The following is a 12,797-nucleotide window of genomic DNA, read 5'->3' as shown; positions in this document are numbered from 1 at the left end:
TTTTAAAGTTTTTATTTATTTATTTTGGGAGAGAGAAAGAAAGAGAAGGAGAGAGAGAGAGAGAGAGAGAGAGAGAGAGAGAGAGAGAGAGAGAGAATCCCAAGCAGGCTCCACACTGTCAGCACAGAGCCAGACACTGGGCTTGAACTTAATGAACTGTGAGATCTTGACCTGAGCCAAAACCAAGAGCTGACACTCAACTGACTGAGCCCCCTGGGCGCCCTGGTTTCTTGCATTTTAGTCCTGGTCTTTCACAGAAGGCGGCCATTACCTCTTGGAGAAATCGCAGACGTGAGGGGACAGCGGGGGTCACTGTGAAGGGAGCGGGTCCTGCCCGCCTCTTCTGCTGCCTTCACTCGCCCCTACTTGTTTCTGGGCCTGCGGCACCTGGGGAGGGGTTTGTAACGAGTTCCTTATTGCCTACCCTGTGCTTCCTAAACCTCCCTGTTCAGGGACCCCTGGGGGCTCTCAGGGGGCTGTCCAAAGCAGCTCACCACAGGAAGGGCCATTTCTCTGAAACTTTATGTTTCGCTTTATACCCGATGATTTGGTTACTTTCCGGGCCTCAGTAGTCTACGCAGACATAGGAACTTTATTTGGCAGTTTTACCCAAGAACGGGAAAATGCGGGGTGTGCATGGAGGTGACCTGGAGCCACGCGGTGGCAAAACCACTGCAGGAAAGAAGCCATGAAGACAAATTAACAGTTTTGCTTATTGGAGGGTTTCCTGGAGGCTCCAACATGCAAATCAGTATTCTGCATCTGTGGTTTCAGACTGTTTTTGCACTTCCCAAATGTATTTGACCAAGGGTTTCCTTCTGATTGTTTAGGCATTTCTGAGCCACGAGGTTCTGTCGAAGACTAGGAAAGGGCGAAAGTGTCCCGCTGACCATGACTGTTTCTCTTCTAGGATTTCACGGCGTGGGGGCCCTGTGGGGGCGGGGTCACGCATTCACCCTTTACTTGGTCAGATTCCCTTCAGTTTTTCTTTCTTCTGGCCATCTGAAGTCATTAAGTTCTTCTCACACATGTCCTTAGTGTTTTGCCATTTGGCTTCCTCATTTTGGATGGCTATTTCAAAAGTTTTTTAAATGTTTTTTATTTATTTTTGATAGAGAGAGACAGTGCAAGCAAGGGAGGGTCAGAGAGAGGAGGAGATACAGAATCTGAAGCAGGCACTAGGCTCTGAGCTAGCTATCAGCACAGAGCCCGATGCGGGGCTCGAACCCATGAACTGTGAGATCATGACCTGAGCCGAAGCCGGACGCTTAACTGACTGAGCCACCTAGGCACCCCTGAATGGCTATTTCAGTAGAACTATCATTTTGCTGCTCCCCCATCAATGCAATGAGTTGGCCGGGATGCAGGACCACACCCAGGATTACAACCTGGTCCAAAGTTGCTCTGTCACCGTGCCTGGTCTAGACCATCATTGTGCCAATGGAACACTCCTGCTCTCGTTGACCTGGGGCCACAGCTTTCCATGATTTTTTATTTTTTTAAAAGGAGTGTCACACAGACTAAAAGGGTGAGGGCAAGGGATAATGGGCAGGGGACTTTTCCCCAAACCAGCTAGGACTGCTTCCTAAAACATTTTGCTAACCCTTTCTTTGTGGATGTATTTTTCTTTCTTCTTCTTTTTTTAATGTTTATTTTGATAGAGAGAAAGAGAGAGCAAGTAGGGGAAGGACAGAGAGAGAGGGGGAGACAGAATCTGAAGCAGGCTCCAGGATCCAAGCTGTCAGCACAGAGCCTGGACACGGGCTCTGAGATCATGAGGTCATTAGATCATGACCTCAGCTGAAGTCGGACGCCTAACCGAGTCTCCCAAGCGCCCCCTATTTTCCAATTGACCATAGCAGTTCTCGCCTTTGTGTATGAGACTCTGCTAGGGACACAAGGCCTTTTCCTGATCCCATCTCTGAGCTGGATGGACTTAGCATCAGTAAGAAATCTATATCTATGTCCCGAGATTTATGCATTTGTGCAATAAAACATTAATTTATTCATTATATGCACTTGGTCTTGGGGATGAAGAAAGGAACAGACATATACCCTGACCTCAAAGGCCTCATGGGGAGCCAGGGAGTGTCTGGATCAGGAAAGTGTGGAGGGGCAGCAGCGGGGTGGAGGAGGGACTGTTGCTAAATCTGGAGGATGCTTCTAGGTCCTAATGAGATTCAATTGCTTTTGAGGCAAGAGACACTGTGGATTCCGTGGTAAAAGACTCTCCTGGCTTTTCTCCCATGGTGCGCCCTGCTTTCTTAAACTCCCCTCCTCTGCCCATATCTTAATTCTTGGCAATCCTCATGGTTCTGTCCCCTTTCCTTCTCGTGGTCCGAATGTTTCTTGGGTGATCTGACCTATGCTAGAGTTTTACTTACTGTCTGTTCCATGATGGGTTCAAGTCTTGCCCCGTGTCTGCATCCTGTCCTTGAATTTGGATCATTCCTTTTTTTTTTTTTTAATTTATTTAACTTTTTTACATCTGTTTATTTATTAATTTTTTTTTTTGAGAGACAGAGACAGAGCTCAAACAGGGCATTGTGTAGTTTGGGAGCCAAAGGTTGTGAGTGTGGCTTTTAGGTCTTCAGGGGGCAGCTGGGAGGATGGCACCCCAGGACCCCCTTTTGCATGGAACAGCCTACAGACCTCCAGGTCCCAGGCTGTGGTAGAGGGGTCTCTGAGGTCAGTTTTCGGTGTTGTTCTGGGAGTCCTTCCTGGAGGTCTGGCCTTCCCATGATTTTTGTTGACAGATAATTCCCTGTTTTTTCTTTCTTCTAAAACTAGCAAAGGTAATTCCTATCACTCTCAACTGAATCCTGACTGATACACTATCTCATGGGATTATCTTGAACATTAAATGCAATAATACAGATGGCCCATTTAAAACCATGCTGGACACACGGACACCTCTGATTCAAGGTCACCAATGGGTCTTTGAATTTTTAAGTTATGATCATTGATATTGTTGAAATTGATTGTGCGAGGCTTTTCTGCCTCCCTTAGTAAGTGCTATATATCTGTGTACTTTATAATATAATCACAATAGAAAACACGCATAGAGTTCACCACGTACTTGGCACTGTGCTAAGTGTTTTACAGGTCATTGAATCCTGAAGACAATGCTGATAAGTAGTATCGTTCCCCTCACGCACAGATGACACCTAGGTGCAGCGTTCAGATAACTTGGTATCACACAATGACCACGTGGGAGGGACAGACGGTCTGTCCCCTTAATCTCTGTGTAACCCTGCTCTGTCACAGGGTGAAGCCCTGTTCCCTAAGTTATTTCCTGTTTCCACAGGACTACAAGGTGCTGGAGAGCAGGCGCTTACTTGTCTTTTCCCATGTTTTGCAGATCCTCCGAGTATTTGTTCCTGTGTTATCTGCCTTTATGAAAAGCTTTTTAGTTTAAAATAATTGTATATTTACTGAAAGATTCCAAAGGCAGAAGAGAGAGTTCCTGAATATGCTGCACCCAGCTTTCCCGAGTGTTACCTTCTTACAGAATCATGATTCATTTATTAAAACGGAATTACCATTGGCATGTTACTAGTAATAAGCTAGTCTTTAATTGGATATCACTAGTTTTTTCACTAACGCTTTTTTTCTGTTCCAGGGTCCAATCCTGTATATCAAAGTGCATTTAGTCTCTCTCCCCCTCCTCTTAAATCAGCAAAGAAGCAAGAGAAGAATGCCGACTATATAAGCCAGTTTGATAATGAGACCGAATTTCTCAGTGACTATGTTCATAGGGCATAATGGCCTAGCTCTAAATATTCAGAGTTTGTAACTGTCAGGTTCTCCTTAGTTTTCAGTGAGAACACTGTAGTTTTCTGTTTTCTAAATTAAGGCAGTATGATACATAAAATTCAACATTTAAAAAGAAGTGATTGGGGGGTATTTGAATAAAGATACTTTGTATTAATAATAGCTACTATTACTATTTAATAAGTGCTTCTTTACATGTGATTTTGCTGTTAATCATCACATCCGTGAAGACACAAAATTATAGTGCAAATCTGTTACTATTTAGTCCACTTGGTGATTTTTCCTTTATGAACTGTGCCTCCCCGACCTACCTAATCCTTTCTTTGTCTTACTTAACAAGCCCCCTGCGTCAGGTTTGGATGCAGTGACTGGTCCAGAAGTGGACAGGTGGCCCCAGAAGTGCCAGTAGGAAGGCTTTTCTGGGTTTGATGTACACACTTTTGAGAGAGGGTCTTGTTCTCTTTCTGCTTAGGACACGAGTGACAAGAACCAAGCAATCTTGGGGCAGCTAATGGCCATCTTACTACAACACAAAGAACACTCGTCTGAGAGTAAAACTGAGCAGAGGTGTTCAGATTTCCAATCTGACCACCTGATCTGGGGACTCAGCCCGAGCAGAGGGATTCCCACCACCTGGCTCTCTCGATCGTGCAAGCCGATGCCATCCCCACGCACTTGTCTGGTTGGTTTTTGATTATTGGTTTGGCTTGATTTTCTGATGCTTTCAACCAAATTAATTCAGGAGGCTCTCTGTTAGGTTCAGAGTTACATAGGTGATTTGAGCCAGGCCTGCCAGTCTGTGAAGCCCATAGTCCTTTCAGTATTGCATGCCACCTTTCACTCATTAGTTCAGGCATTCGGTCATTCATTCTGTGACACGTAGGGAGCGTTGTCTCCATACGAGTCACCATGCCAGATTGTAAGTCACTGACAGATTTCTAATACCTGGTTCTTGTGTCATTGTGATCATCATGGTTATTAACACTGAGCAGATACCTAAATGGTTTCACCAACTGGATTACTGTTGGGTCTGATTCCCTTTCCATCCTGATCCCAGTGTGGTTACGGATAGCTACCTAATCTTGGTGTGAGGACTGTAGCCGGGGACTATGCGGTGAGACGAAGGATAGACGACTCTCCAAACCCATGGCCACTGCCCTACTTCATCTCTTAGGCTCTTAGTATCCCTCACTGGGGTGTTTGGGTGAGTTCTTTTCACTTCTTAACTCACCAAGTATTTATAAAGCATATGGTACATGGTCTGGCCCGGTGGTAAGGCAAGGGATCTCATGCAGCATAACAGCCAGAATCTGCCTTCCAGAAGTTGGTACCCTGGTTAAAATAGACACACAAGACTAGCAGGCAACACGGTCGGTATACGGTTCACGGGTTTGCGGAGACATAAGAGCACAGAGGAGGAACGGTTAGCCCAGCCGCGGGGTGCCAGCTGGGGCTCTCAGGGCCACGGAGGCAGATTCCTACCTCCCACATCTGACTTCAGATGGTCCCTGCTGCGGGCTCAGTGTCTAGAACAGATTCGCCAGACACGCAGCAGCAGCAGCCTGATGGGCTCACAGACCCCCCACTTCCGCCCATGCTGCTCCCCTCAGACCCATGACGCTCACGGGGCAGCGGAGGGCAGAGGCTGGCTGACCCCACGGCACACGTCACCCCATGCACACAGGTGTCCATGCTTCCTCCTTGGTGGAAAGTCTCCTGTGAGCACTCAGGCGAGACATAGAGACCGGCACGTTGGCCACATACCTGCATAAATTAATTCAGGTGAACTTTCCAGGCCTCTCTGTCTCTGATCTCATCGTCTTTCTATCTTGGTCCTCTGGACACTGATGAACCGGTTGAGTGACCTGAGGGAGCCCAGGGAGTTAGGACTGTTCTTACTTTGATCCCCTCCTGCTACCCTGAGTCCATGACTGCTTATCATCATCCACATCAATAGCAAACATGTGACTCGGTGCTCTGCTTACTGGAAATGCCATCTCTCACGCCTGTCCCTCAGAGTCACCCCTGAGCGAGGCTACAGTCAGTAATGCGGGCATCAATTTTTCCCCCTCCTCAACTGTGAAGGGTACCCCACACTATGCCACCTGGACATGAGGAGTATTTTGAGCTGAAGGGAATTGAGAAGGAGCAGGCACATGAGCGTTCCTTCCCCTCCCCCATTTGCCTAAAAGCAGGCCATGCACCTGGAACCTTCCTCCCCTCCCCTCTCCACCTGTACGCACAGCAGTTAATCTCTAACTTAAGCTTAGTCGGTTAAGTGTCTGACTTCGGCTCAGGTCATAATCTCACGGTTTGAGAGTTTGAGCCCTGAGTAGGGCTCTATGCCAACAGCTCAGAGCCTGGAGACTGCTTTGGATTGTGTCTCCCTCTCTCTCTGCCCCTCCCTTGCCCACGTTCTGTCTCTCTCTTTCAAAAATAAATAAACATTAAAAAAATTTTTTTTAAGTAAGAGATTGTTTTTGTTACTGTGAACAGGAAAAACTTGCCTGGTTACTAGTGTTCCTAACTGAGTGTTTATCCCCACTGAGCTATAAAACAGCCTGGTCAGTCAGAGACAGTGAATAATGAAACAGAACCAAATCCTCCTGGAGAATCATTGAGATCACACTCAGGACAAGTTCGCCAGAAGAACACTCAGTACTGTCTCTTTTTCACCCATTTCCAAGTCTGATAACAGTTCCTAAAATGTAAAATAAATGTCAAAAATGAGATTTCCCACACTAGTTGACTCAGTCCTACATAATTAGTTCTTTGTCCGGTAGCATCTTAGGCCAGCAGTCTGCTTTGCTATGCCCATCTGGGCTAAGAAATCAGCAGTAGTGCATTAGCTATAATCCTAGCTGATGGCTAGGATAATTTGAAAGTTAATTCGAATATTCATTCCGAATAGTATGGGGGAACTTTGTATTTTTTTCCTTTTTCGTTTAATATTTTTAAAGTTTATTCTTTTCTAAAATTTTTTTAATGCTTTTTATTTATTTTTGAGAGACAGAGAGAGACAGCTGGAGCAGGGGAGGGTCAGAGAGAGAGGGAGATACAGAATCTGAAGCAGGTTCCAGGCTCTGAGCTAACTGTCAGCACAGAGCCCGACGCGGGGCTCAAACCCACGAACCGTGAGATCTGACCTGAGCCAAAGCCGGATGCTTAACTGACTGAGCCACCCAGGTGCCCCTAAAGTTTATTCTTGAGAGAGAGAGCGAGCACAAGCAGGGGAGGGGCAGAGAGAGAGTGAGACACCGGGACAAATCTAGACCCTCACCAGCCCAGAGCAGCACCAGAGGACTGTACCGATTAACTCTAACTAGATCCTGCCCTCCATTGGTTCCCACGTATACTTACCTTCCCACAGTTTGCTGCCCCCAGAAACTCAGATTTCTTTGCCTTGTCTTGTTCCTTCTCTGAAAAGGTATATTTTTGTTACGATATCCTATTAGCTCAAGTTCTCAGCACTCCTGACTCATCAGTTGGTGCCCCCATGTGTATGCTGTATGCACATGCTAATAAACTTTTGGTTTTTTCTCCTTCATCTGTCTTTTGTTAGTCTAATTTACAGGCCCCCAGTGGGAGAACCCAGAGGATACAGGAAGATTTTCTTCCCCCGCTCCAGTTCTCACAGAGAGAACCACAAGGTTACGAGTCGGAGCTGGGGAAGGCGTTGGTTACAGGCTGTCGGTGCCGGAGGGGTGCTGGCCACCTGCTTGTGTCCCCAGGCCGGGCTGGGCCATCCCTGCAGGGAACAGACGTCCACTCTTCTTGCCTGAGGATCCCAGGGCTCTGTGCTATGACTCTCTTTCTGGGGCTTGTTAGGTCTTACGGCTCGGACCTGTAATGAAATGATCCCTCTGTTTAAAACTGACCCTATTTAAATCTGGCAGCCCTGTTATTCTTCCAATAAATAGGCCAGAATGATCCTGCTATCTCTTATTTCTTAGCGGTAGGAGTAGAAGATGCAGTATCTTGTCTGTCCCCTGGGAGGGGGTATTTCGTGTGGCCCAGGACGCTGCACCCGCCTACAATGAACAGAACCATCTGGAAGACAAGACAACCAGTCGTACGGATACCACTAATTGAATAACTCACCTCTCCCACTGAATTAAACCATCGTCTTCATCCTAAAGTAAATGATCTTTATTCCCTGTCATAGAAGTGTCTCCAAATATGCAAGGGCATACGGGAAAGTTAAAAGCGAGTAGCTGATGTTTCAGGCCCTGTTCTGAAGCCTGGTTTACCCCACTGACTCAGGACAACCCGGTGAGGAAGTTGAGGGTTGGATCTTCCAAAGTACAGATACGCCAGGGTTCGAACCATGTACCTCGGCTTACAAACGGGGCAGCTGTGGGACTCTCACCGCAAAACTCGTTACTTAATCCTCTGTGCCTCAGTTTCCTCACCTGTGAAATGTAAATAAAAGTGGTTCCCTAAGTAGTGGGGTTTTTGCGAGGGTTGAGGTACGCAGTGGTCCCGTTAACCACGGTTCACTCTCCGTGGCTTGTCACCTGAGGTTGACCGCAGTCCAGACGCGTGACCTTTCCCCTGCCGTGTGGGCAGGGTCAGAAGAGCCTCATTCAGTGCGTTGTTATTGTCACCCTATTTTATTATTAGTTAGTGTTAATCTCCTACGTGCCTAACTTACACATGAAACATTATCGTAGGCAAGTACACACAGGAGAAAACTTGGTACACGTAGGGTTTAGTACTGTCTGCGGTTTCAGGAAGGCACTGGGGGTCTTGGAATGTCTCCCCCACAGACAAAGGGGCTGCCATCAGGTGACTTGTCAAAACAGCCCTTGACAAATGGCGGGCATTCATGAAACCGCTCTCATTGTTAGGACCACCATTGTTCCATTTTACAGTTGAGGAAGGTGAGGCACGAAGGTTTTATGGGACTCGTGCATAAGTGGGGGAGCCAAGTTTTAGACCCAGTCTGACACCAAAGCTGTGCCTTCTCAATTCTTCTGCGTTATCGGGGGTTTTGTAAGTCTGTTTATGAATAAACACGTTACTCACATGTCTTGGAGAAACGTATGGTGGTCGTAAGAAATGTGAATGGAGGGGAGCCTGGGTGGCTCAGTTGGTTAAGTGTCTGGCTTTGGCTCAGGTCATCATCTCATGGTTTGTGAGTTCGAGCCCCACGTTGGGCTCTGTGCTGACAGCTCAGAGCCTGGAGCCTGCTTCAGATTCTGTGTCTCCCTCTCTCTCTGCCCCACTCACACTCTGTTTCTCTCTGTCTCAATAATAAATAAACATAAAAAATGTGAATGGAAAATAAGTTATTTTCTATATTATGGAGAGAAAGCTTTTAACTATCATCTGTGTGATTTTTAAGAAAGCCTTGTAGATATAGTGTTTTTTTTAAAAAAGCTTTTTATTGAGCTAAATTTACATACCATAAAATTCACCTGTTAATGGTGGTCTTTTTTTTTTTTTAAGAAGAGTTTTAGAGAGTTTTGTTTTAGCTCATGGTAGAATTTTCAAATTCACTCTTAGTATCCAATAATCTGATTCAATCCAACCCCCTCACGGTTGTTAAGCACCTATGGACAAGAAAGCCTTGGGGAATATAGCAATGAGTGTGAAAGTCCCCAATCTTCCCTTAAGGTTAAAAGCTGGTGTTTGTCGATGATTTGCATTTCATTATTTTTGGCCATGCAAATCTTGATTAAGTTAGACACCATGACGTTACTTGTGTGTGTGTGGCATTTGGTAACACATTCGTTCACAATTTTTGCTATCAGGATTTCCTTTTGCCTTTGTGTTTGTTTTGAAGAAGTTGCATTCATTCGTGGTGAAGAAAAGACTTCTCTGATGTTTACCATATGAAAGTGTTCTCACTTCGGGTCTTATGCCGGTCTTTCCAGTCTGGGACTCTCCCAACCCAGAAAGATTCCCTTGGTTCCTGGGTAACCCTGCCATGGGTTTCAGATCCAGATTCACGGGGCCCCCTCGCTCCGCATTTCCCACAACCCACGTGTAGTCACGGACCAGCCTAAGTTGACATCATGTCTCCATACATTAGGAGCAGACTTGCTTGACACTGGGGAAATCGTCTTTTCCCCCAGGGCCCTGAGTTTGGTGTATGCTATGCTCTGAACCAGAAAGGGAACATCAACTGGGAAACAGGACGGAAGTTCCTGGAAAGTTATAAATAAGGGGAGTGGGTAACGCGATGCTGGGAGGGCTGGTGGAGCTCTTACCACAGAAGGGCTACGTTTCTGAGTCCGTTGAGGCAGAGGCCAAGTCTGATCCTGGGTTTGTTTGTGTGGACAGAGCTAGTCTGTAAAAGAAACATGGACTTTAGAGTTGGATTCTCATTGGCTAAATCTCAGTTTTATCATCTTGGACAGGTTACTCGACTTCTCTGGGCCTGTTTTCTCATCTCTAAAATGGGTTAATATAGAGGTTTTAAAACTTTCTTGTTTTTGGTTTCCTCAGTCTCAGCGATTGTTTTGAGTGCCTTTAGGTCAAAAGGAATGTCCAACAGTCCTATTTGTGAAGTAGGTCCAAATCAACTTAAAAATGATTTTTGTTCTAAAAACTTAGAACTATTCCAAGAAAGAATACACATAAATTGAAAGAAAAATTATTTTATTTGTTACCACAATTTCTTACTAATGGGATGTGTGCACCTGTTTGATTTTTGGAATAAGATCAATCTGCATTGGTTTTTGGACAGTATTTGCTTTTCATTATAGCGGCAGTGGAAAATCCAGTTTTGTAGTGTGATGACATTTAAAGGAATCTGGTATTGAAAACACAAACTACTTTGAGCTACTAACCCATACAGCATCCCACAAATGTCTAGAATTGTATTTCTATCTCATCAGTTCACTTGTGCCCCTTGATGTACGTTGGCATGAAGTTTGGGAACCACTGAGTGGAGATAATTTGAGCATAAGGATCTGTGAGGGATGAATAACAGGAGCAGGCAGTGCCCGGTAACTCAGCGGTGCTCAGTAAGTGCTGCCACAGATACCACAGGTGCTCCAAAAGTGCAGTTCAATAAGGAGACAGGGAATATGGCCAAGAACTTGATCAGTAATTATTGTTCTTGAAAATAAATGCCTTTCAGTATGCCAAAACCAAGTCCTCTCTGGGTCCCACTGTCCCCTGGCACTGACACCTGCCATGCTGTGTTCTCTCTCCTGTATGCTCACACACACACATGCACACACGCAAACCCACGCACACATGCACACACATGCACACCCCCACACACCCAAGCACGTGCAGGCCCGACAGGCAGGTAGAGCGCTGGGAAAAGCCTGGGAGCTGTACTCAGGAGAAGCACACGGATGTGCTCACTCAGTAACCTGTGGAGGGGGAGTCGCTCAGTGCCTCTGATCCTCAGGTAAAGAGGCAGCCTATATTAAAAATAACATTGGTTGAGGACACTTTCCACATGCAGTTCATTGCAAACCAGTGCTAGTTTGCGGCCACAGCTCAGCTTCAGGGCAGGGTGGGGACAGGACGAACTGGAGACCACAGTGGAGAATCACAGCCCGGCTGGTGTCAGCCGTCGCCCATGGTTCCCAGATTTTCAGATTTCCCCAGAGATCCCAGAAATGTTTATTTAACATTGAAACTCCTGATTTTTAAAGTCTCAGCTAAGTTGAATGAATGAATGAATGAATGAATGAATGAATGAATCAATGAATGAATAACAATATCATGTGACCCAACACCACATAGTTCAGGCAAAACACGCCCTGGGGTCTGATTTCACCCCTGGTACCCCCGGTTCCAGCTCTGAAACCAGCCCAGCCCTCACCTCTGGCCGCTGGTGACGGAAGCCAACCTTGAGTGTGTGGTCCACGGAGTGAGTCATGTTTTAATGCTGTCTTTCTTGATATGACCAAGTCATTTTCAGTCCCAATCAGGAAATGAAATGAGTAAGAATACTGACTGGAAAAGAAAGGCAGAAAGTGAAAATTTCAGTTCCTCAACATTTTATATATAACCATGCCAGGAAACCAAATAAAAAAATAAAACAAGGGAGCGCCTGGCCGACCCAGTCAGTGGAGCGTGCGACTCTTGATCTCGGGGTCATGGGGGTGAGCCCCCCATGGGGTACAGAGATTACTTAAAAAGAACAAAGTCTTAATAACATACTTGGGGATTTTCTAGATACCTTACAAAACACAAAAATTCAAGTATGAATGGGAAAATTATATTAATGTTGAAAAAAGGGGCAAAAAACCCTGTAATAACCTATCAGTAATGAATAAAGTTACAGGTTTTGTTTTTGAGCCTGAACTCCATTGTAATTGATCTTTGCATCATTGTGTGAAAACCTGTCAATCTGTCTTTCCTCACAATCAACTGAAGAACAATTTTTATCAATTTTAATTTTGAAAAATTTCTTTCACATGGAGCAAGCAATATACACATAAGGAAAGTCTTACACTTACAAAGACATCTGTCAGAGTCATAAAAAATCCCCATTTCACATCAATTCCAGAAATTACCTATGTCTGTTTCTTTGGGATCAATTTTAGCATCTTCCCTACATCTCAACAGTGAAAAATGTCTAAGTACAAACCTAACCTCTGCATGGTCACTGGGAAGGACAGTAACGATGGAGCTCAGGTTCTGTTTTCCCACATTCCCACTACTTTGAATCTTCTGTTCAAACGCAGGCAGGTGTAGGACCAGGGAGATGGGAGAAATGAGTTTTGCCCACGTGGGCATTAGGCATCTTGGACTCGTTTTCAGGAGGTTTGAGTCACTGAGTCCTCATTGTCTGGGCTCACTGTTCAGCAAGAACATCTCCAAATTCTCTCTGATATGGGACACCGTGTTCGTTAAAGATAAATAGCAAAAACCTGCCAACTGGAGGTGTACAGATACATTATCCAACTCCCACCTCAGTGTCTGCTTAGAACACATGGAAACAAGGTGTGTAGGACGGACATTTTGGGAAGTAAAGTCCTGGGGGAGAACAAAGAGCTTCTTTCTCCATAGGAGGCAGGACCCAGTATCTCTTACGTGAACCTCTTGCATCC

This window comes from Suricata suricatta, chromosome 11 (genome assembly GCF_006229205.1).
Source record: "Suricata suricatta isolate VVHF042 chromosome 11, meerkat_22Aug2017_6uvM2_HiC, whole genome shotgun sequence".
Lineage (NCBI taxonomy): Eukaryota > Metazoa > Chordata > Mammalia > Carnivora > Herpestidae > Suricata > Suricata suricatta.
Note: the sequence above shows the minus strand (reverse complement) of the source record.